The 23,127-nt window shown below is 34.1% G+C and overlaps 1 protein-coding gene across 2 annotated transcripts in view; it reads right to left on the bottom strand.

The window, feature by feature from the left end:
* Cbp53E (Calbindin 53E) overlaps positions 1–23,127 on the bottom strand; it is a 479,040-nt gene that overhangs the window by 434,817 nt on the left and 21,096 nt on the right. The gene's annotated exons all lie outside the window — the stretch shown is intronic.

Genomic DNA, 23,127 nt, shown 5'->3' with positions numbered 1-23,127 from the left:
GACCGATTTTCTTATTATGTTTTTCAATTACTCGCGCGTAAAACTAAAGTTGATGTATAATAGCGTTGTATAAAGACTTAAATATTGTAAAAAGTTATTGTATAAATTTTATTTAAAACATTCTAACAAGAAAGAAGTTTTAGTCTGAAAGACTTTTTGAAATGTAGTATTATTTCAATGTAGAAAGAATTGGCACTTGCTTTGAAAAGAATAGAAGTTAACAATGTACTACTAATGTATATTTTCAAATGTGTAAAATTAACGGCATCTTGATATGTTCTTGTATACATGTGAACTGTTATTTTGAATGTTTAGAAATAACGTGATATGGTAAAAGTGAAAGTAATGTTAAAAAATTTGTTATTCATGTGACTGTAAAGATTAAATCATGGTGAATATGTGTTAAAGGTTGAATGATGTAGTTAGGCTCTCTGACGCTACACTTTAGAGTTAGCCACTTTCAGAATAGTACCTCAGGGTCTAGAGTTGAAATTAGGGTGTGTTAAGAGGTCTCGTATGTTGAATTTTAACACATTAGTGTTTTGATTGTAGGAGGAAGTGTTGAACACATAGACAGAAACACATTCGTGTTTGGTGTTTTTACAACACATGTCAGAGAGCACGGGGAGAGATAATTAAAATAGTCATGAATGAAATAAGAATGTTAAGAAAAGTATATTCTATATGTTATTTACAATGTCATTCTGTAACATTTCATTAAACTAGTTTTCCTTCCAGATCTCTGGAAGGAACCAGAATTGAATAAAGCTCCTGTTTTGATGCAGTACAGATGAAAAAGAAAAAAGATTGTTGTATATTCCGGGAGCTGCTATTGTAACAAATTTCTTTCTTTTAAAATTTTCTAGTTTCTAGCTAAGTTATGATTGTTAAAGGTTGGCCTCGCGTTAGTTTCTAGAGCTAAAAGTTTTCAACAAGGTCGTTTTAGACCTCAGTTTCAAACTAATTAACTCTGGCGGGAAGTATATAAGGATCTTAAGTTTTACTAACGTTTATTTTATTTTAAATCTTTACTATCACTTCTTATTTTCTACTTCCGGCCAGAATTATAAGCGTGAAGGAGTTTATGCAAAGTTGTCTGGCGAACGCCAAGTATTTAAGTGTGGCCTTTTTGCCAAGCAAAAGAGAGGAAGCCGTGAGTTCGAAGCAGGCCGCTTACCTTAGAAGTTACGCAGTTGCTACTTTGCCTTCCAGGCCAGAGGTTTTAATCCTCTTGATAAATTAAACGTATTGTAGTGTTCACAGTCTCTGTGCTACATACGCTTCCTGTTATTATAAGGCCAATCTTATTCTAAAGTTAAATTAGAGTTTAGTTTTATTTTGATATCTTTTAAGTTAGACCCCGAGTGGAGGGTCATTGTATTCCGAAGTACGGAAGTCATTGTATATAAAGAAAAAAATAAAGGGTTTTGTATACCCTTCGTCTGTATCCTGTCTACTTACTACAATTAGTGAACATAGCTTTAGTAAGCTCTCTGTTCTAGTCAGGTCATTGTATGTTTCCGAAGAAGGTTAGAAGAAACATTGAACCTGATAAGCCCTGCAAAACCGTACAACGACAACATCACGGACCATTAGTCAGGAAATGGGCCAAGTAGCCGCTCGTACGCGCTAAATATCCGCTCGTACGATGCGTCGACGTTTGGCAGCCGCGTGGACTATCAGCACGACGACCATTACTTCGGCTTCCCTTGACAGCGCAGCATAGAGGGAGACGGCGACTCTGGGGGGCAAACGGCAAATAGGGGTCACTTTTTTTTTACCACGAGGCCACTTCATGGCCAGGTGGCTCTGAGTGTACCCCCAATGTATTACAGGAGTGGCACGACGTGGTCTTTTCAGACGAGTGCCGGTTTTTTGTGCAGAATTCTCATGACCATATAGGTGTCTGGAGGCTCCTAGGAGACCGCACGTTGCCTGCTTGCATTCTATACCTGCACCTGGTGTGATGGTTTGGTCAGCCATTGGGTATACGAAACGCATATCTCTAGTTCGGATCGACGGTAATTTGAACACAGATCGGTACATTTCTGACATCTTACGTCCAGTGGTTGTGCCCTATCTTCGAGGCCTGCTAAACGCCATCTTCCAACAACGTCAAGCAAGACCACATGTTGCACGTCGTGTTCTGACCTTCCTCTATACACAGGGTATTTGATTGCAGCCCTGGCCCGCACGGTTTCCAAATCTGTCACCCACTGAAAACATCTGGTCATGGGCTGCTGAGAAACTGCTCGCCACTCCTCTCCAGCTAATACGGTTGAAGAAGTGTTGCATAGACTTGAAGCAGCATGGAATGATTTGCCCGTTTTTATCATCCAAGCCCAGTTCGGCTCCCTACCTAACGAGATAAGGGCAGTTTTAGGTTAACGAGGTAAAGGCAGCTGGGTGGCAGCTGTTTCTACTAATTTCGCATCCCTGTAAAACCCTAAACTGCTTACAAATTTAATCATTTTATATTCACGCCATACTGTTTACGTACAATATATAACTTCTTTTTATTTGCTTTCCTTCATGGAGTTGCAATTTTAATGGCCAGCAGTGTAGCAATGAAGTAACGCCGATGAAAGTATAAAGCTAAGTGCATTTTGAGATATTATAAAACTAAATCAACCATTAACCTCGGTTTAGATGTTCATTCAGACGCAATCCTTCGGATGTTAAGGCTATCAGAAATTGTTATGAAACAATTACAGAAACTGCTAACAATGGTAATCTTGCAGGAGGTAGCAAACCTGCTGTAAGCAATGAGATTATCCATTTTATCATGAATCGGTTAAAAAATAGGTAAAAGAAAAAGAGTCTTAATCACACCAGTTCGTAATACTGATATTTTGAAGGCTACGATAACAAATTTTGCGTCAAGTATTTCAGAAACAATGTTGTTGAACATTACAAAAATTGTTAAAAACTTTAAATCGTGAACTAACAGCTATACAGTACAGGATAACAATGCAAGCATAGCAATGCAGCAATGTGCTCTACTTTATTTATTTATTACATTTATTTACATGTATACGTTTATGCTGTATGCTTATATTCATGCATATGTTGTATGTTAAGTGTATGTATATGTTATGTTAAGTGTAGGAAGTTCAGCTTGTATGTATACAATGCATGTTGTATTTAGTTTTATGGTATACGTATATGTGATGATTTATTTTGTTGTAGGTAACTTGATATCGCATGACATAGCTGGAATTTCGGAAGAAACGCTACCAGCTTGGACGTTAAACATGATTTATTTTTCGGTGACATTTTTTTAGTACATACCCTTTTATTTGGTAGAACATTACGGGTACTAAACGCGCCTCACAATTTTACATATGTAATTTTATCTCAAATAACAGAGATTAGGTAGCAAAGGCTAAGCGACACGTTGCCAGCAGGAAGGCGAAGTGGCGAACGAGGATGCGTAGTTAGTTGTGGTACTTTTATAAGCTTGGATAGTCTTTGTTTTAGTTGCGCCTTCCCTGCAGTATTGTTGATTTGTTCGAATTAAGTTTAATATAGTAATAATTTTTTTTCGTATTTTTATATCCATGTTATATATTGTAATTCTATGAGCAAACCAAAGATGCTAATCTGTAGCACATGTACCATTCTAACTAATGTAAAAACCATTAGCTATACAAAACTTATGCTCAAAATGCATAAACTCCCGAAGCGGTACTCTTGTTGCCACTGGGAAGTGTTGCATGGATAGGAGAGGGCTTGGAATATACACTTATTTAGCTATGTTAGACATCAGAACAAATGCTGAAGAGCACGTGTTGAGAACTAGAACACCAGCTTCACATATTTCAAGCTATAAAGAGAACGCACACTGAAATTTAATAATTTCTTATTATTCATCAAAAAGCTTGATTAGTGCAGTTGTCATTTCCAAAAAACCAAATATGAATAATTATCTTCGAGCAATAAGTGTTTTTAACCAGGAAAGATCATTTTGCTTATTCTGTATAATTATTTATTTCTACTATATAATCGAAGATGCTCGGACAAATAAAATTGCTTTCGCTGTTAGTTTTGGATTAAAATTTATCCCTTCTGATCAGCAATCTATAAATGGAACTGAAGATGATATCGACGAATAGAAATAACAACGATAATTACTAGAGAAATGCAGAAGTTTGGCATTCGCATGGATTGGCTTCTAGTAAAGATAGACTTCGAAGGATTGCTAAAATATTCCGAGTCAGATATTGCAATTAAGAAATTTGATTAAAGTAAACGGAGATCAAATAAAACAAAGACGATTTTTTCAGTTATTTTATGTATTTCTCCCGCCTTCTTGGCATGCTTTCGTGGTGTGGTGGTCTGTACGCTGGGCGCGTATTCTAGAGATCTGCCGTTCGATTCCCGGCAAGGCATTACTAATTTTTCATCTCTCCTGCTTCCAAAATATCTAATGTCTCTACAACTTAATTTATAACATCATATTTGGAGTTGAATTATTTATTTTAAAGTTCTTGTATTATAAGTCCCCGAACTGCAGTAGGTATAAAACTGTTAAAAAGTTCCCTGCTTATTCTCGAAAATATACTGTATTTCTAAATTGCTGGGACAAGAAATCCGTGCAATATAAGCAATAATACCTAAAATCTCTTTTTTTTTTTTTTTTTTTTTTTTTTTTTTTCCTTTATAAACGTTGCGCGAAGCATTCAGCTTCATTCTGAGAGACAATACGGTTCTTGACTGAGAAAGTAATCTGCAATTTCCTCCACGGAAAATGGATCTGTTTGAAGGATAACGGATCACCGGTGCCAAAAAGTTTTACCTCAGTATTAAAGCAGTTAGTGGTTCGTGCTAAATCTGCTGATTTATCGGGAAAGGATTATAATCCATCAAGTCTCTGTCGACACTAACTAGAAATTCTCTAGCAAAATGGGTTGTAAACTAATTATGAGTGTTGTCCATCATCGCCTGCCCACACAATATTGTACTCAGCGATACAATGTAAACGTGACAGCAATTCTTCTCTCCTCCTGATGTGCTCTGCAGTGCTGCTCAGTCTTCTGGGAAGGACAACATTAACATTAACGTGCAGGTGTTAACCAACATCACATCCTGCCTCACTTGCTTAACGTACGCTGTATTACAGTTCAAGTATTTTAGAGTTCCTTCAGCTAAATTCCATTCTCGAAGTTGGAGAAATTTAACTGTCCTCTTGTATTGTTCTCAAATTGTAAATTTGTAAGGTTTATCATTATTAACATGCTTTTTTTTTTTCTTATATTCAATCTTTCCTGCGCTTCTTACTGATTCATTTGTTCTAACAGGAAAAGCAAATGAAGTGAATTTGAGCAACTAACAAATGTGTTTAGGAAAAGAGTATTGGAAACTTAGACCGAGAACTTGGTGATACGGTTTTCTTGCTGCTGGAGTGTTGTGATGATTGCTGGTGAGCTGGCTTTTAACTGTGGCAAAAGTTACTACGAAGTATTTACAACAGAAACACTTTTAGCATAGGAATTAAATTCTTAATACTTAATATTTGATTTATCATTAATCAAACTTCTGTTGGACGCAATCGTTGTAGTTACGTTTTTTAATTTCCCTTACAGGTCACTTCAGGACGTTTATTCTACGCTACGAGAGTCGACAGCAAGTTGTGGGCCGCCAGATGTCGCTGCTAGTAAAAAACAGGTCTGCCCGACATCCTATATTCTCTGAGTACGGAAGTTGTCGAAAGCGCGTGAAAAAATGTTGCCGCGTCGTCAATCAGGGTTGTCCAGTTGACGTACTAAGTAGACAATGACTTTGTATGCGTTTTCGCCGCTAATTTTTTCATATTTAAACGAAGAATACGGTCGTAGATCTCTGAATCGGTGGCGAATTTATAGAAAATATGTTGATGCTTTTGCTCTGCCAAAAGATGTTTTCATTGCGTATTTCAGGTTCCCAAAATTTATAGTTATTTTAATTTGGGGTGAACTGAGAGAGTATTTGGAGCCACATTCAGAAAACAAGAACGCAATTTCTACTAAAAGAAAGGTTATACTATTCCTGAAATTATAGATATAAATTGTAATTGTACGCTTTAAAAATGTAGAAGATAATAAGTTTATCAAGCACATAAACCTTCTTCATTTAATACAAATATAGACATCCGATAAGCTTCTACTCGATTTATGTACAGCAAGAATTACGTTTACTTTAAAATCTAACAGTTGAATACCTTACGAATAATACTGTGAACACAAAAATGTCGTTCATTATTACGCGAAATTCACACTACTGTAAAATAAAATTAAAATAATAATAATAATAATAATAATAAAACTATAAAATAGATTTATAATATTTTTTTCAGTAATTGTACTACTATTAGTGTGATACTTTTAAAAATAAGTTTTAGCCCAGAGGGGCTATTAATTTCGTTTTGCCATTTTGTGGCGTTTCACGATAAATGGCGTTTCACTTTACAAATCGTTGCCACCAAGTATTATCGCACTCTATTATATTTAAAGAAATTAAATAATGAGGAATCTGCAGAATGCATGAATGTTTCTCGCACTGTGATAAAACAACGGTACCTAGAGCCATGAAATTCTGAATAACGTAATCCTCCATCCTAATAGAGGCATCTGGAGGGCCAAATTTTAACTGGGAATTTGTATTACTATCCATTTCATATATCATATTTTGTAAAGCATTTATGAGTTTTTGATTAAGAAACCCAACGATTTCAAAGCGAGCAATGGCAAAAAACATTTTCATCTCTAGCGCGCGAGACTATGTATCGGAAATTCTAAAGATATGCTTTTTTTTTTAATTATATGATATTGCTGTTGAATTGAATTTTATGGTTTAAGTGCGAAAAACATGATATTTAATAAATAAAGGTAACACGCAAAACGTTAAAAAAATGGCCCTTTGGGAGTAATATAAAATCTGAAGGCTTTCTTTCTTTTTTTTTTTTTTTTTTTTTTTTTTTTTTTTTTTTTTTTTTTGTGTGTGTGTGTGTGTGTGTGTGTAATTTTAAGACGTTTTAAAACTGGTTTTTAAGTGAGGACTTTCTAAGGGAAACTGGCTCGTATACACGTTACACATGGGGAAAGCCACGAAAACGCCGGCCAGCTCGTTCGTGGGATTCGAACCTCGGACCAAATTACCTGCGTTCAGCGACTCTACCGCTCGGCGGCTGGTGAGCTTGTTAGCAGAATTATACTGTATTATTATTGTATTATGCTATAAAGTAACAATGCTATAAGACTGAGGGTTTGTTCATGGAATAGTACTTTTGTAACCTATTATAGTATTAAAAAATTATTGTTTCTTTGCAAACTTAAAAAATAAATAAATAATAAAAATACTGTTCATAGCATTCTTATTTTTATATTAAAAGAGATATTGATTATTATTAGTTTTCTATTTAAAATGTGTCGAAACGCTGGTTTGAAAAGGAACTTGAACTGCAGGAGACCTACACTGATTATTTTTACTTTAGTACTTCCATTGTGAAAATATTACTATCTTTTAATTATTTTCACAGAACAAAATCTTTTGAGAAGGAAGAATAATTAAACTGAGCAGTTCTTATATATATACAAAATTAAAATAACAGCAATGTAATATTGAAGAAAAGATATTAGTAATTGTGTGACAAAAATTGCAAAACGAATTAATCACACATACAGGATAGATTAATTTAATTTTGGTTATATATTTTATATTGAAAAAATATTTTCTTTCATGTTAATTATAGAATAAATTATTTAAAATAAAGCATTTTGATGCGTGTCTGATAACTGAATGCAGCAGCAATCGTCCATACTGTAATAGCGAATGAATTTTATTTCTTTTCCTGAAAGAAATAATTTTCATAGAAAAAGAAAATAAAAAAGGGAAGAAATATTAAGAAAAAATTTTTTCTTTCTAATTTCTTATTTAAAGAAATATTTTTCAAATAGTAACTGTAAAATAAATTGCGGGAAAACAGTTTTAATGTAAACATGAAAAAAAAAAAAAAAAAAAACTAAGTTTGCTATTAGATTGTAATGCAAATTAATCATATTATAAATTTAAATAATTAAAATGGTTTATTTCTAAAAGGATTTGAAGTAAGCTTAATTCATTTACTCTTATCTATTTACCATTCCTTTCGTGGTATCCCATATCACTCTTTATTTTTTAGCTCTAAATTCCTGCGTTAACTTTCCCATTAAAAAACGAGATTTTCTTTCACATAACACAGCAGCATATTCAGCATGTATTGGTCATAATAATGTTTTGTGCAATTTTTTCGAACTACAAATGCAGCGTGTGAGTTAGTGAAATAATAGGAGAATATTCCTAGAACTTCAGCCAGCGCGCGCTATAAATTTCGTCACTCGAAGTCTGTACTGCGATTGGTCTAAAGCTCCTTGAAGCCTTGTCCCCTTCCAGTAAAGTTAAATGGACCCACCCGCCCACCAACTGAGGACCACAGAATGGCTTTCTCCGATAAGTTGTGATGGCTGTCTATACCGGTTTTTTTTGAGTCAATATTGTTCGCTTAAGTTGTAGACAGATCCAGTGATCATAGAATAAGCGTCCAGGTTGGAGTAGCAATAAGTACACAGAACGTCTACAAAGTTTCAAAACTCACTTTTTAAGAAAATTCAGCAAACATCCCAAATGATAACTGACAGCATTTATTACTACATCTTAACTTCAACGGAAAGAACTTTTTCGAAGCTAATTGTTAGCTTTGATGCAGAGAGCATCTATTGCTGTGGATGCGAAAATTGTGCAAAGAGCATTAATGCTTTGCTACAAAGCGTAGGAAAAGGCAAAGAAGACAATTGAAATGTTGTATGTAAATGATTTATCACGCGTGCTTTACATACATTTACATCAGCACAATTTAACGCTTTTCGACGGGGTTTATGAAGATAACGATAAGAACTCAGAATTTAGTCCTCCTTTGTAGTCTCGAAATGATGAGAACATCGGATGGCAATTTTTTGTAAAAACCATTATCACTTGTCTCTTCGAATTACAACTGACGAGCTGTGATTCGAAGAGACAATACCCACGAAAGGATAGTACCCACGAAATTCTTGTGGAAGATCTTGAAAAGAGGAAAATTTCTTCTCGTTTCGTCTCGATCATATCGACTGCAGAATAGGGAAAAAAGATTGGATTTTTGCATGTCATGTTATGATCTCTATGGCAGACATTAGTCCTGAACTTTTAAAGCACGTTGTGACTGGAGATAAAACCTGATGCTTTGTTTATGATCCTGGGGAAGCAAAGGCTTTACAAACAAAGCAAATCTGCTTTAGCTGGCAATGGTACATTACCTTCACAAGTAAACATAGGTTGTTGACTTTTTTTTTAATGGAATGCGAATAATTCACAAAATATTTGTCTCTGAGGAACGGATGATACACTCTCTATTTTGTAAAAACGTAATGGATAGAAGAAGAAGAATTCTGAAGGGAATTCAAAATATAATTTCCCTTAAGCCTGAAAATGCTCCATCCAGTAATAAGTTTCTGTTGCACAATAATGCTGTCACCTAATTCCATTCCAGTCAAAAATGTCACAGTTCTCAATCAAGCTCCACATTCACCAGATTTTGCATCTGTAGATAGTAACTGTCTCTTCTCTAAAACGAAATCTCACCGTAAAGGCCATTATTTTAATAGAACTGAAGAGATTCAGAAAACCATAACCAGAGATTTGAGCAGTGTTTCAAAAGATGACGGAGTCAAGCAACTGAGTAGTATATTGGCAAATATATGTAGTTAGTTTTCTGCATCAGTATATGTAGTATAATATTTAGCACTTGTATGCGTAGTATAATAGTCTGTGCTCAGATTATAAGAAAGTAATCTCATATGTACCATGAACCTAGGTGGCATTCTCTGCACACCTATAGTATGTTGAAGATTACTTGCACTATTTTTGGAATTGTTACCAGAATCATGAGTATTATATTGTAATACCGACTGTTGAACTCTTTTGTTCATTTACGGAACATTGTAATCTGGTGCAAAGACTGTTACACTCTGCAAAATGTACAGACTGCTGTGACCACTTGAGGTGTAGGAACAGCGTGGGGCATGCACTTGGCGCTCGGCTCCGGATGTTGGTGTGAGCCAACTATGTGACCCCGTTAACATCCGAGTGGGTCTCTCATGATGATGGTGGACGTGGTGCTATACTGATTAACCGTTATGCTAGTGCCCACGTTCCCCGTTCCTTGTTTTACGTGGGTGTCCCCCGCCCATATGGTGTAGTGGTTAGTGAGGCTGACTACCCCCTCGGGTTCGAATCCTGGAGAAGGCATGGATATTTGAAAATGTATGATGTTTGTGGGACAAGAAGGCAATAGCGAGTCGGAAGTTCTCTCGAGCTTGAAAGTCCTCTTGAGTGGTTTATGATAAGGGAAGAGGAATGGTGACTTCTCAAACTGCCTTCCTCGGGGTGTTCTCTATTGAAACTGGAGCTTAATAGATAAAATGGCTATGGCTCTACACCTGCATAACCAATACTGAATAACTGGTGTTCCTCCCCACCTATACCTATACCTATACATGTATGAATTTGGGAAGATAGTATACACTTGTAAGGATTGCATGTTGAAGGCTAAGATGTGTTATTTGCTTCAACTTTCGATTTGGTACGAAGAGATCTAAAACTTTATAAGCATACTGTGTATTATCAGTCAACTCTCTCGCGTTCCCTAGTTTCATTATGCAACATTTCCTATTTATCGCAAAGCTACAGATTTTGTTCACCTTCGCCTGTAGCAGCGTTTTCTAGGTGGGCTTCCAAACATAAAGAAACTAATATGACAGTGGATTCTAAAAATACTCCCAATTTACCGGGCTAATAGAGGGGGCGACAGTCTACGGTTACCTGAAATTCACGGTTAATCCAAAGGCAATTAGAAACATGGACAGGTGTAACAGGAAAGTACTATGAATAATTAATCTGTATTTTAAAGCAGTTCAATCTGAAGAATAAGTTCATTTGTATATTTAAGTTTATTTAAGTTTAGTCAATATTCAGAACAAAAAGAATACTCTAGAAAAAAATGAAAGAACAAACATCATGAAAATGGAGAAGCTAAGTGATAAAGGGCATTAAAGAAGAGGTTAAACGATTAAGACTGCTAACTGCTGGGTGTTCGACTCGGGCTCAGCTCCAGGAGAACGGACTCGCTGTATGGCTTGTTTTTGTACTTTTAATGTATAACGTGAATATGAGCCAGTTTCCCTTAGAAAATCCTCCACACAGACATCCCGCCTTCAGGAAGATAGCTCTCATATGCTTTGCATATTCCAGTAACCTAACCCAACCTATTAAAGAAGGATACATACAGCGGAATTTGGGCAACATCACTGAGTTCAAATGCACATTCAGTAGAATGTTTCGATATTTTACTAACCCTGGTTTCTCTAATTCTTTGTTGGCTTGCTTTGCTTGCTTAGGTGAAATTCTTGAAACAAATTTGTAATCCTTTTTTACCAATTCGATTTTCTTGAAATTTTTCGCAGATAAGTATTTGTGATGGCAATACAATATTCCACTCGAAATTTTAAAAATTCGATGTAATATCTTTTTATCTAGGGTTGAATTTTGCTTACGAATCTTGTTTGCTAAAAGATCCAATTACACACTTTTTAATTTTCATCTTTACATCCTCCGGTGATATATTAAAAAATATCTTTGCAAATGAAAATTTTTCTGAATTTATTACATAATTTTTCAAGTTTTTTCAGATTTATTCCCCTCCCCTCCGTTTTCTTCCTTGTACGAAGTAGAGGAAGTCTAGAAACCGCGAAAAATTTCGGTATCCTATTTCAACGAAATTTATCCCTTTTAACCGCTCTTGGATCCATTTGAACGATAGTTTTTCGGGACATCTGCACGTACGAGCGGAATAAAGGACTTTTTTTTCCGAAATGGATTCAAAAGAGTGTTTTTGTGACAGCTGTACATACATATATATCTTGCGTAACTCAAAAACGAGTAGCAGTAGAATATTGATATTTTGAATATGGGACTGCTATAACATGTTAGTTGTGCACCTTTCGTTTTCGTTACACTCGGCTGCACCCAAAGTATATACATATATATTTATTGTCACTCTGTTGCCCGGCTCGGTGAGTTTTTGTATTCTTACATGTTGGTAAATTATGCATGTTTTGCTTTTAAAAAGATTGAATTAAGTTGTTCTTGATTCCAGGTAAGATTTTTATGCTTTCAGTTAATCTGCATGCAGTAGTTGTAGAATTATCAACAATTTAAAAGTGGCTGAGCCTAACGCGGCGGCCATTTATTTACATTTGAAATTTAGTCGAAAAGAGAATTAAATCAGTTGCTGCAGCAACTTCAGAGTCTTTTTACTTAGTGTGACCGAAACTTAACTATCTGTTAAGTTTTAGTCTTCCTGCCCGCTGGACAAATCACTTCTTTTTGCGTACAAACTATTTAATTGTAAAATTTTTTAACTGTGTTTAGCTGTATTTGGTGTCTTATGTTTTTCTGTATTTTACAATTTTAATGAAAACTGAGTATTTATGTATTTTCGCCTTGAAGTGAGAAGTGAATTAATTGAATTAGAAATATATCCTCTAATTAGAAATTAGATGAATTAATTGAATTAGAAATATATCTCTAATTTAATTCGTGGAAATAAGTTTAAATAAAGTGCAGCAAAAAATGTGCATAATTTACATGTACAAGGAAGTCATGTGGCCGTACATGGAAGTCATGTGGCCGTACAAGGAAGTCATGTGGCCGTAGATGGAAGTCATGTGGCCGTACATGGAAGTCATGTGGTGTCCACGTCAGATTTTTTTAAGTTATTCATGCACTTGCTAAAAACGGCGGATTTTTAGATCAAAAGTTTTAAATCTTTATTTCTAGCAGACCAATAATTTTAAATTATTATGAGATGAAATAGGATTTCTAAATCAAATTTAAATGAGCTGAATGTAATATAAGAAAGTATAATTTTCTTACTTTCAGAGGCAGTGCTTTTTTTTTTTTTTTTTTTTTTTTTTTTTTTTTTTTTTTTTCGTTTTTATTACTCTTCCGCAGTCAACAGCTTAAGAAGTAAGCAATAAAAAGAACTTCTGCACTATGAGGTTTTAATTTTAAAAAAATAACCTTTCTAGCTATTGCAATACTCTTGTTATACGTGATTTAAAATTTAATCGTGAATCATTTATCGACGAACGAATTTTAGCGAAGAGAAATTCTAACGAATCCATTTTTTTTATGGCAATACTGTATCATATTTTTTATTTCTCCGTGAAAATCTGTTAATGACCTATATTATTCGTATATAAGTAACATAAAATACACATCCTAAATACAAAACGTATATAGATCCTGTAATATTTTAGTTTTAGTCACATATGAGTAAGAAAACTATTGACAGTTCAAAAAGGTGTTCTTTACTTTTCAGTAAATATGATTTAAACCGTGTGATTTAAAAAATGTGTTTTACAAATTTTATTAGCTGTCGTAATAGAATTTAAAAATTTAAAACAAATTCATCGCTCTACATTAGTGTCATAAAATGCCAGTTTCTCGTAACTTAAAAATAGCATGTTAACTAAATAAATTCGGTTAACGGTAACACGATAGCTCTCTTTTATCAATCTAAAATGCTTCTCTTTTGTGTAAATAATTTTTTGGAAGCAGAAAAAATATGTAAGTGTTTTTATATTTTAAAAGCTTTATTTGAAACATTAAGTGAAAATATTGATATTTTGACAGTTTTTGCGTCGTAAATTTTAAACTGCATGTTATCTGGTATATTTATTTTCAAAAACTGCGAAAATAAAACTTTCAAAAAAATTCAGATTTTTAAGCCTCATCCTTTTAAGTATTCAGAGCATTATTCAATTAATTTTATCCTTCTTTTAAGTATTTTAGTTATAAACATTATTTTTAAGTTTTTAATTCGTAGGAAAATGCAGCTGAAGTAGTGTCGATTTCTTTCACTTTTGTATTGTCAAACTATTCAACCGCAGTGCGTTTAATTAATTACCAATTAAAACGTAATGAATGGCATTCAGATAAGTGTAATTAAACTGTTTACATTCTCGTATTTTTTCGAAAAAGACAATATCAGGTTTTTAAAAAAACGAATCTTAAACTTTTTTAATCGAATGTGTTTTCGGTGTGATAATTAGTGTTCGTCTGGATTCCCATTAAAAGAAAGATTTAAGTGATATTTTTTTGGCTTAAGCTTTTAAAATCTGTAAACAAATTACGCAAGTATTGATGTCCATGACTGAATATGTTTAATTCTTTTACTAAATTTTATGCTGTTGAATTTAAAATCTACTTTTCTATAGAATAAAAAAATAAGCTATCTCTTAGACAAAAACAATTTAATTATAAGAGATTATGCTTCAAAAAACAGTGGTTTTGAAGCATTATTATGTATAGTACACGGTCTCACTCGAAAGGAGCCCTGGGAAAAGTGTGATAAAAATCTTACAGTAAGAGAAAATGAAACCAAATTTTTATATGATTCGCCTTTACGTTTGAGAAATGAAAGTACATTACAAGAGGTGCTGTAAGTGACCTCACCTCCCTGTATGCACAATTCAACACGGTGCTAGATTTTCGTGTATATTGCTGCCAGAGTACACGAGGTATAGCGATGAAGCGTGGTTTTACTTGTCAGGATGCGTGAACTCACATTTATGACGTACACGTAGTAACAACCAGCATGCAGTCGTCGAGAAACCCTTCACTCACAGAAAAGTGACATATTATCACAGAGCGCATCATTACAGAGCGCATTATCACAGAGCGCATCATTGGACCAATTTTTGTGACACTTCTGTAGCCAATAAAGTGTATCAAGCGCTATTTTATGAACATGTGAACTATTTGGATGATGAGGAGCTGACACTTGACTGGTACCGGCAAGATGCGGGCTGCATGGAATCATTTTTCCAGACTTGATTCCCCGTGACTTTTTGCTATAGAGTCTCTATAGGTCTCTTGTTATATCTAGAAATAGCGCATAGCACTACAGCTTCAGTATCGCTGCGAATCATATATTCTTGTTTATAACAGCGATGCTTCCTGATGCAGATTTCAACAGAACAGAACAGCATGACATCGTGATCTCACATTGCTTTGAAGATTATGATTTAGAGTTCAAACTGCTTCCATGCCAACTCAGATCTCTGACCTGAACTTTACTTAATATTGGCGAGACGAATTGGACAGATCATAAAAGAAGAGACTTAAAAATGCCATCATCTAATATGAATCCCTATTAATCGTTTCTGAAGAATGATACCAGCATCTTATTAAGCCCATTCTATGAATAATATTGGCTGTAATCAAAGCTTAAAGTGAATTAACTAGTTCTTAGAAGGTGTCTTCTAATATTTTGGGTATTCAGTATATTTTCTGCCAAGCAGTATTATGAAAAATGAGTGGTACAAATTTTTTTCAAGAATTAAGATTTGGAATAGAACTTTTAAGGCGTGAAAACAATGTTTAGTAATAAAAGAGAAAATTACTTGCACGTTGAGCTTACAGCACACCAGTGAAATTTTGTAATTTTATTGTTAGTGGTTGTTGTCTTTGTTTTTAATTTCTTGAAAGATAATTTTATAATTCGTAGAAGGAAAGAATGAATTAAAAGCAAGACTTTTGCGATAAACTGTAACAGAAAAAAATGTTTTTTATAATAATAATTTTTAAAAAAACTTTATTAACCTAAAAAAACTTTTCTTGAAACTTTATCTTTTTTAAACTTAAAACGTACAACCTGTCAGAAAACTAATTTAAAATTGTTGTTAAAATATCAGCAGCTTTTAAAGTCCTCAGTTTTCTGATCAAGGAAAGATTGTGATGTAAAAACAAAAGCAGTGCATTTTCTATTAAGCAGAGTGATTGAATTTATCATAATGATCTTATTTTCTAACTTATTTTGCCTTATTAGTCCAAAAGAGCTATTAAGTGCCTCGAAACAAGATTTAGCATTGATAAACTTTAAATGTAAATGCGCTATTTTACCTTTCATTGGAGTTTTTGTCATTCAGCAAAATATATTTATATTTATCTTTCCAATTTTAATCTATCTACTATTGATTGGCAAACTAAACTACTTAAAAGCGATAGATGCAGTTCTTAAGAATATTACTATCTTACTTTTTAATAGGTTTGATTTAAGTAAAAATGCCTTTAACTCATGATGTACCTATCTAAAAACATTAAATATTTTTTAAAGAAGTACCTTGTATATTTTTTTCAGCTGGATCTTAAACCCATTGTATATATATATATATATATTTGTAATAATAAAATTCCATAGTCAAAAATACACTTAAAATTCTATCTGTATGTTCTTTTCATTTTTAATGGCGACGGTCTTTTATTTGAAAGTACGTGTAATTAAATCTACAACCCCGTATTCAAGTTGTTTTTCCCGCCTTTTCTACACGTACAGTTATAGAATGTTCTGGAAATATTTAAAGCGAACTGGATTGGCTGACGAGGCTGACGTCATTTCTTGGAAGCCCCGCCTTTCCAGAGGCTATAAAAGGATTCGCAAAGGAATACCGGGGTCTTTTCTTTAATGTAACGATGCAGTAAACTTCATACAAAAAGTTATTAGTAATTCTTTTTTATTTACTCCGGAAATATGATTTTTGTAACTGCTATTTCTTTTATAAATGGATCCTGTTTTTTAAACTTATCGTCTGATAATTTAAGCTACGACTACATCTATATTTCTTCACCAATCTATTTATTCCGGACAAAAGCTGGTACATCACTGTAATAATAAATGGTTTAATCGTATAGTGGTACTAAATGTAAAAATGAAATAGAATTAAGTGTAGTGAATTAGAGTTACTTTATCAGGTTCAGTGTTCCTCCTTACTTGCTTCGGGAACATTACATGACCTGACTCGGAACAGGGAGCTTACTAAAGCTATGTTCAATAAATGTGGGAAGTAGACAAAAACACACAGGAAGGGTATACGAAACCCTTTATTTTTCTCTCTTTACAAAGATTTCCGGACTTCGGAATACAGAGACCAACCACTTGTGGTCTGAACGTAAGAATATAAAAATATTAACTAAACTCTAACTAGACTTAACTTTGGATTAATAAACAAGTGGCTACTTGAAGATTGGCCGTATATTAACAGAAAGGCCGTATGTAGTACAGAGAACTGTTAACACTACGATACGTTTAAAATTATCAAGAGGATTAAACCTCTGGCCTTGAAGGCAACGAGCAACCGAGTAAAACTGCTATGGCAAGCGGCCTGCTCCTAATAACTCCTTCCTCTCTCTCTTGCTTGGCAAAAAGCCACAACTTAAGTACTTGGCGTTCGCAAGACAGATTTGCATAACTAAGTTAAAGCTTTTAATTCTGGCCGGAAGTAGAAAATAAGAAGTGATAGTAAATATTTAAAATAAAATAAACGTTAGTAAAATTAAGATCCTTACAACTTCAGCACCAAAAATAGTCATTTGGCATTTTTTGAATTAAAGGATTAGCAAATGTAAATCAAATGAATTGCTTACTTAGTAAATCGCGTTGTGTAACAATAACCATTAAAATTTGAAGTCTTTCAGGATTTTTTTACTTGCTCTCGAGAGGGCTCTGTTGTGACTGGACACGAGTTTTTATATATACGAGCATTTTAAAGGATTAAATTAAATCCTTGATATAGGAAAGGAAGAATATAAGATTATATTAAGGACTCAAAGTTTTCTTAATTCGTATACGCCTTTCAAATGAAAGCAAAAATACCAATTTAATAGAAGGCTAAGAGAAAGAAGTAAAAATCTTCCAAACAAATTTTATCACAAAAAACCATGCGCTTTAAAAAAACCTAGTAGCTTAATCCTCTATTGGATATCGCTATCGGCACGTTCTCCTCTAATATTTTGTGACATAAAGACCTTAAATATGTTACACCAAGGCAGCATTTTTTCAGGCCAGCTTTGCAGCTGCATTTATGTCCCTGAAACGTGCTTAAAGAATCAATCCTTATTGAGAAACATGTTGCCACTCTGAAAATTTAATCCAGCGAAGAATTTCGAAGGCTCCAGAGAAAAGAATATTGGAACATAAATAAAATATCGTTTCGCAAACAACTTACTTCGCTCTCCACGTTTATTTTTAAAAAAAATAAAATTTTATTTTAAGCTCACCTTTTAAAACAAGGTGGGAAAGAATTTTTACAGGTTTAAAAAAATGTAACCGTCCAGCATTTTTTTTTTTTTTTTTTTTTTTTTTTTTTTTTTTTTTTGACACTTACATTTAAGAGAAAAGATTTTTCTGCTACATCATCGATTAAAGTAATTTTTTTTACCACATATGGCTGGGATAAACATATCCGCTTCGCAAGCCGCCTTTCATAAAAAAAATAAAATAAATAAATAAATAAATAAATAAAGAATATTGGTATTTTGATCTTTGTTACCTCAACTGCAAGAACAGCAGAATAAGAGAATAGAATTTTTTTCAAAGTTTTAACGCATGAATTGAATATATGAATACTTTTATGGTTTATTTTTTACAATAAAAGAGTGAAAAGATAGCAACTTTAGAGAGGAGAAATGTATTTTACGCACGATGAAAGTTATTCTGCTGAAAGCATAAGCCTTTCCAAAAAACGTGCATCCCTTGGTTAAAAAACGTGCATCCCTTGGTTAACATCCTTGGTTACTTTTTCGTACTTGATAAAAGGCCCTCCTTTTTTTTTTTTTTTTTTTTTTAAGAAAATAATATTGTTTCAAGAGGACCGTTAAAAAGGATCAAATAATTTGATAACACAAACGTATTAATAATTATTAGGTTATCAAATAACTTAACAAGTCAAAATTTATGCCATTTAAAGTTATTTAAAAATATATTAAAAGAAAAAAATTCAAATTTTTAAGTCTGAATCACTTTTCAAATTGTTCCCACCAAATATTATCGCCCTGTATTATACACTATTTAGAGAAATTAAAAAATGAAGAATTTGCATGAATGTATGCATGTTTTTCGCTTTGTGAAAAAACAATGGTACTTAGATCCATCAAATTTTGAATAACATAGTCCTCTCCGAATATGGACACCTGGAAGCCCGAATTTTGAATTTCAAATTTATTTTATTGTGTATTTCATATTTTGTAAAACTTAACGAATTTTTGATTAACAAACTCAACAGTTTCAAAGCGAGCAATGGCAACACTGTACGGAAATTCCGCCGCGCGAGATTGTCTATCGCAAATATTAAAAAAATTTTCTTTTATCATCCCTTACGGTTTGTTCCATTAGTTTTAAGACACCCTAGCTTTATAATCATCCGAATTACGATTTGAAGAATTTCCGGAGTTTTATACTAAGATATTTGTGTAATATAAGTGACTGCAATTACTCATATTTATAAATAAAATCAAACTGCTTTTCAAATAGCATGTATTTTTTAAGAATCATTTTGTCATTGAGAATATCAAAATATTGTTAAGAAACGTATTGGCTCATACATCACTGCATTAAAAAATATTATATTACAGTTTAAAAGATATGTTAAAGATTCTTTAACAATCATTAATTAGTTTTTCTTGCCGCCATTTTATTTTTTCCTCCCACCACAACGGAATAACCTGATGTGATGATTTTAAGCTAAATATTTTAGACAAAAGCTGTGCTTTACAGAAGACACTTATCACATTTCTTTTCTTTTATTTGACGCCTCGGTTACTCATTACAGCGTTTTTCTCTACTGCTAAGCACTAACTATATGAAGAAATCAAATTTTCCATCATTTAAGCAGTTAACAAAATAGTGCCATCTATCAAAGATCCTCGGCAGTAATACTTATTGAAATAGAAAAAGACAGTGATTTAGAAACTGCACATAAATATAACGAAACCATAAGCATAGCAAGCTGAATATTTCTTCCAGCTAGAAGTGTGTGCCTCAAATATGAAGACGTTACTAGGAAACCATAAAATTGAAGGCAAAGGGGCAGCGAAGATGGTTCGTAACATCTAACTTACACATACGCGCAAGATCGAAACTTATCAGTGATTAACACTAACAGCATCTCTATACGCAGCTACACTAACTGAAAAAAAAAATTCCACTGTAAAGCTTCTATGACCTTAAAGCTGTAGAGACATTAGGTTATTTGGAAGCATGAAATATGAAAATTTTGCAAAGCCTTCGCCGAGAATCGAACCACGGACCTCTGGAATACGCGCCCAGCGTGCAGACCACCACACTAGGAAGGCATGCCAAGAAGACGGGAGAAATACCTTACAAAACTATGGGTAAACCTCATGTCAGTACCCTAAATGATGTTCGTCGATGACATAATCTGATTTCACAGCAATGGAAATGCTCTTCATGCTATCTAATACTAGCGTACTATCTTGTACTAGTGTAATATTAAGTCCCAGCTACCTAATATTAAACTCAGGGGTAGTGATCAAAGTTCTTGCTTATCTTGCGCCAGGTCCTTGGCTATCTAAAACCAAGTATTCTCTGATAATTTTGCTGTCTAATGTTATTTTCAGGCACAGCGTGCGACAGTTTAATTCTATGTCTCTAATTGCCTTAAGTCCACGTATATCGTGCAACAGTCTAATGCTGCTTTAAGCTATCTAATTACAGTCTAATATAGGGGTTCTCAGCCAGGAAGGATTTTCATTCTTTCAGAGGGCAGTCGGGTCAGTCTTTTATTTAGCTGTTAAGTATTTAGTTTATGAGTATAAAAAACTATTTTGATTTAAGTTTCGGTATTTACCAATATTGTCTACACTTTTTTGTTTAATTTCTAATTCTAAATATATGTATGGACGGATTTTTCAAGTTTGGAAAGGAGGAGGGGTATGATCTCCTAGTAGTAATGAAAGGAGCGAATAAAAAAAAAGGGGGGGCAAAAAAGGTTGTGGACCCACTGGTCTAATATTACGTCCTTGAATATCTAATGTTCAAGAGCTAGATTCATAGCTATTCAATGCTAGGTCCAGGCAGAGTGTACAACAGTCTAATGCTACCCGGCTATTAGAAACTTCAAGAATACTGATATTTAACAATCCTCGCAACTTCCATTCACAGGTTTCCAGATGACTTTTTCTTAGGTACAAATATTTACTCGGTAGGTTGCGACCATCTAGCAGTAGTGGACCCAGTTGCTAAACAAAAAATGTTCTTTGGGCTTCCTTGGAAATAATGCCTGCAATTCAGATGCCAAATACTATGATCAAGATAGGCGTTGCTGTCAGTATAACAGCACGCAAACCAAACCGCGAAGCAACGTATGTTACGTAAATGATTGAACAAAATTCCACATTTTGACACAGCTTTCAGGTTATAAAGCTATCACGGTGGAGACAGCTTCACTGCAAAGCCCCAGAGTACAGCTCCCGTCGTTCTCGGAACTCCACGTACTCTCGAGACTCTCCACGCTACAACTCGCGATGCACTCGACGACACACGGAGCACAGCTCCCGAATCTTCTGTTCAGTCGTTCCCGGAGCTCAACACACTCTCTCGACGATACACCAGCCGCGATACACTAAGAGACTCTTTCGATGCACTCGACGACCCACTCGGCACTCGTTGCCTGGCTGTCAACTCCATCGACTCCGCACGGCTCGCTAAACGAGGCACGCACTAACTGACAGGGTTTATATAGCTTTCGGCTTGTGTTCGAGAACATTCTGGGTAAGAATTCGTTCCAGAAGGTTCTCCATCCGTCCATGGTATATCGCCAATTTTGTCGCCAAATGGGCGATGCCTCACCAAATGTGGCAACCCTTCCTTCCCTTGCCATTTTAATGGCAACCCTAAAATTGCTTTGGAGGAAAGCGATCTTACCGCGCCTTTGGCGATTGTTACATTTCGTAACAATATGTTGACCTCAAGGTTCGGATTAACAATCGGAGCTTACCTGCCGTACGGCAAGAATTATGGCAGCATTACGGGCAGAATAGTAACATAAAACCAATTCTTCAATTATGAGCATCACCGCTTTGTGAAACCTTACGGAAATTATACTTTAGGAATATATACGTTCAGTGCATGGGTTACGCCCAAATGCGAGCAGATATCATTCTAATGCACCTCAGTATATCATAGAATAGAATGGAATGTACTCGTAATCCATCAGTTGCCAAGTTTTCTTAATATAGTATTGTCAATTTTGTCACTGAAAGCACCTCTCTAAGATGACCACCTCTGAACTTTACCAGTATTTCTGGAAACACAACTAAGGATCAGTATTGAAAATAATCTATAAAACACAGCCATCTCCGCAGAACACCGAAATCTCTGGAATGGTTAACTGAACTTCTTTAGAGACGCATAGTATAATCAATAAATTCCAAAGAACTCTCTCATACGTTTTTAAATGAATAAGTAAATTTTGTATCGGTATTACTCATCTTTTTCATTCATTTAACATAACATTATATTAAATAACTCTTTCTTCTATCCAAATGAGATACAAGTTCTTCCTGCAAAAGTCTGCCTCTTATTTTATTTAAACTGACGTGGAAAGAGATTTTGTTTTGCCAAATAGTAAAGTAAGAAAATTTTCTTCCGCTTATTGATCAAAATTCATATTTCCTGAAGAAACGAAAAAATGATATTGTCCAACAGAAAAAAAAAAAGTTTCGCGTTTGCGAAATTTTGATGCCTTTTTCTAAAAAAAAAAGGAATTGAAATAAATTCTATTTCCGGACTGTATAGCCATCTGACAGGTTTTATTTGCTTTACCTTTCTTAAAGGAAGAAACCTAAAAATAAATTCTATCACAAAGTAGTTATGGGGCTAGATTTTTCTAGATGCTTGGCAGTTCTCAGGGTTTCGGGAAAGAACTGCGTATTATAATAATAAGATAAATGTTAAGAGTACAGAGACTTTTGGATTTAAGTAGATAAAAATGAAAAATGGAAAATCTTGACAAAAACTTTCGCCAAATGTCATGATGAAATATTCCATCCAAGATTTCTACTGAAAATATTGATTATTCCATAAACTACTAATCTGAGTTATTGAAAACAGTTGAAGGTGTTTCTTCGACTAATCCATTAATCATGAAAATTATTTGCTTTCAGAAAACGAAATTATTGAACAATGCGAAAGTGAAAAAAATGAGCTAGCTAAAA

This window comes from Stegodyphus dumicola, chromosome 4, assembly GCF_044657685.1.
Source record: "Stegodyphus dumicola isolate Sdum_Otavi_A_Nest chromosome 4, ASM4465768v1".
Taxonomy (NCBI): domain Eukaryota; kingdom Metazoa; phylum Arthropoda; class Arachnida; order Araneae; family Eresidae; genus Stegodyphus; species Stegodyphus dumicola.
This window is presented reverse-complemented; position numbering and strand designations above follow the sequence as displayed.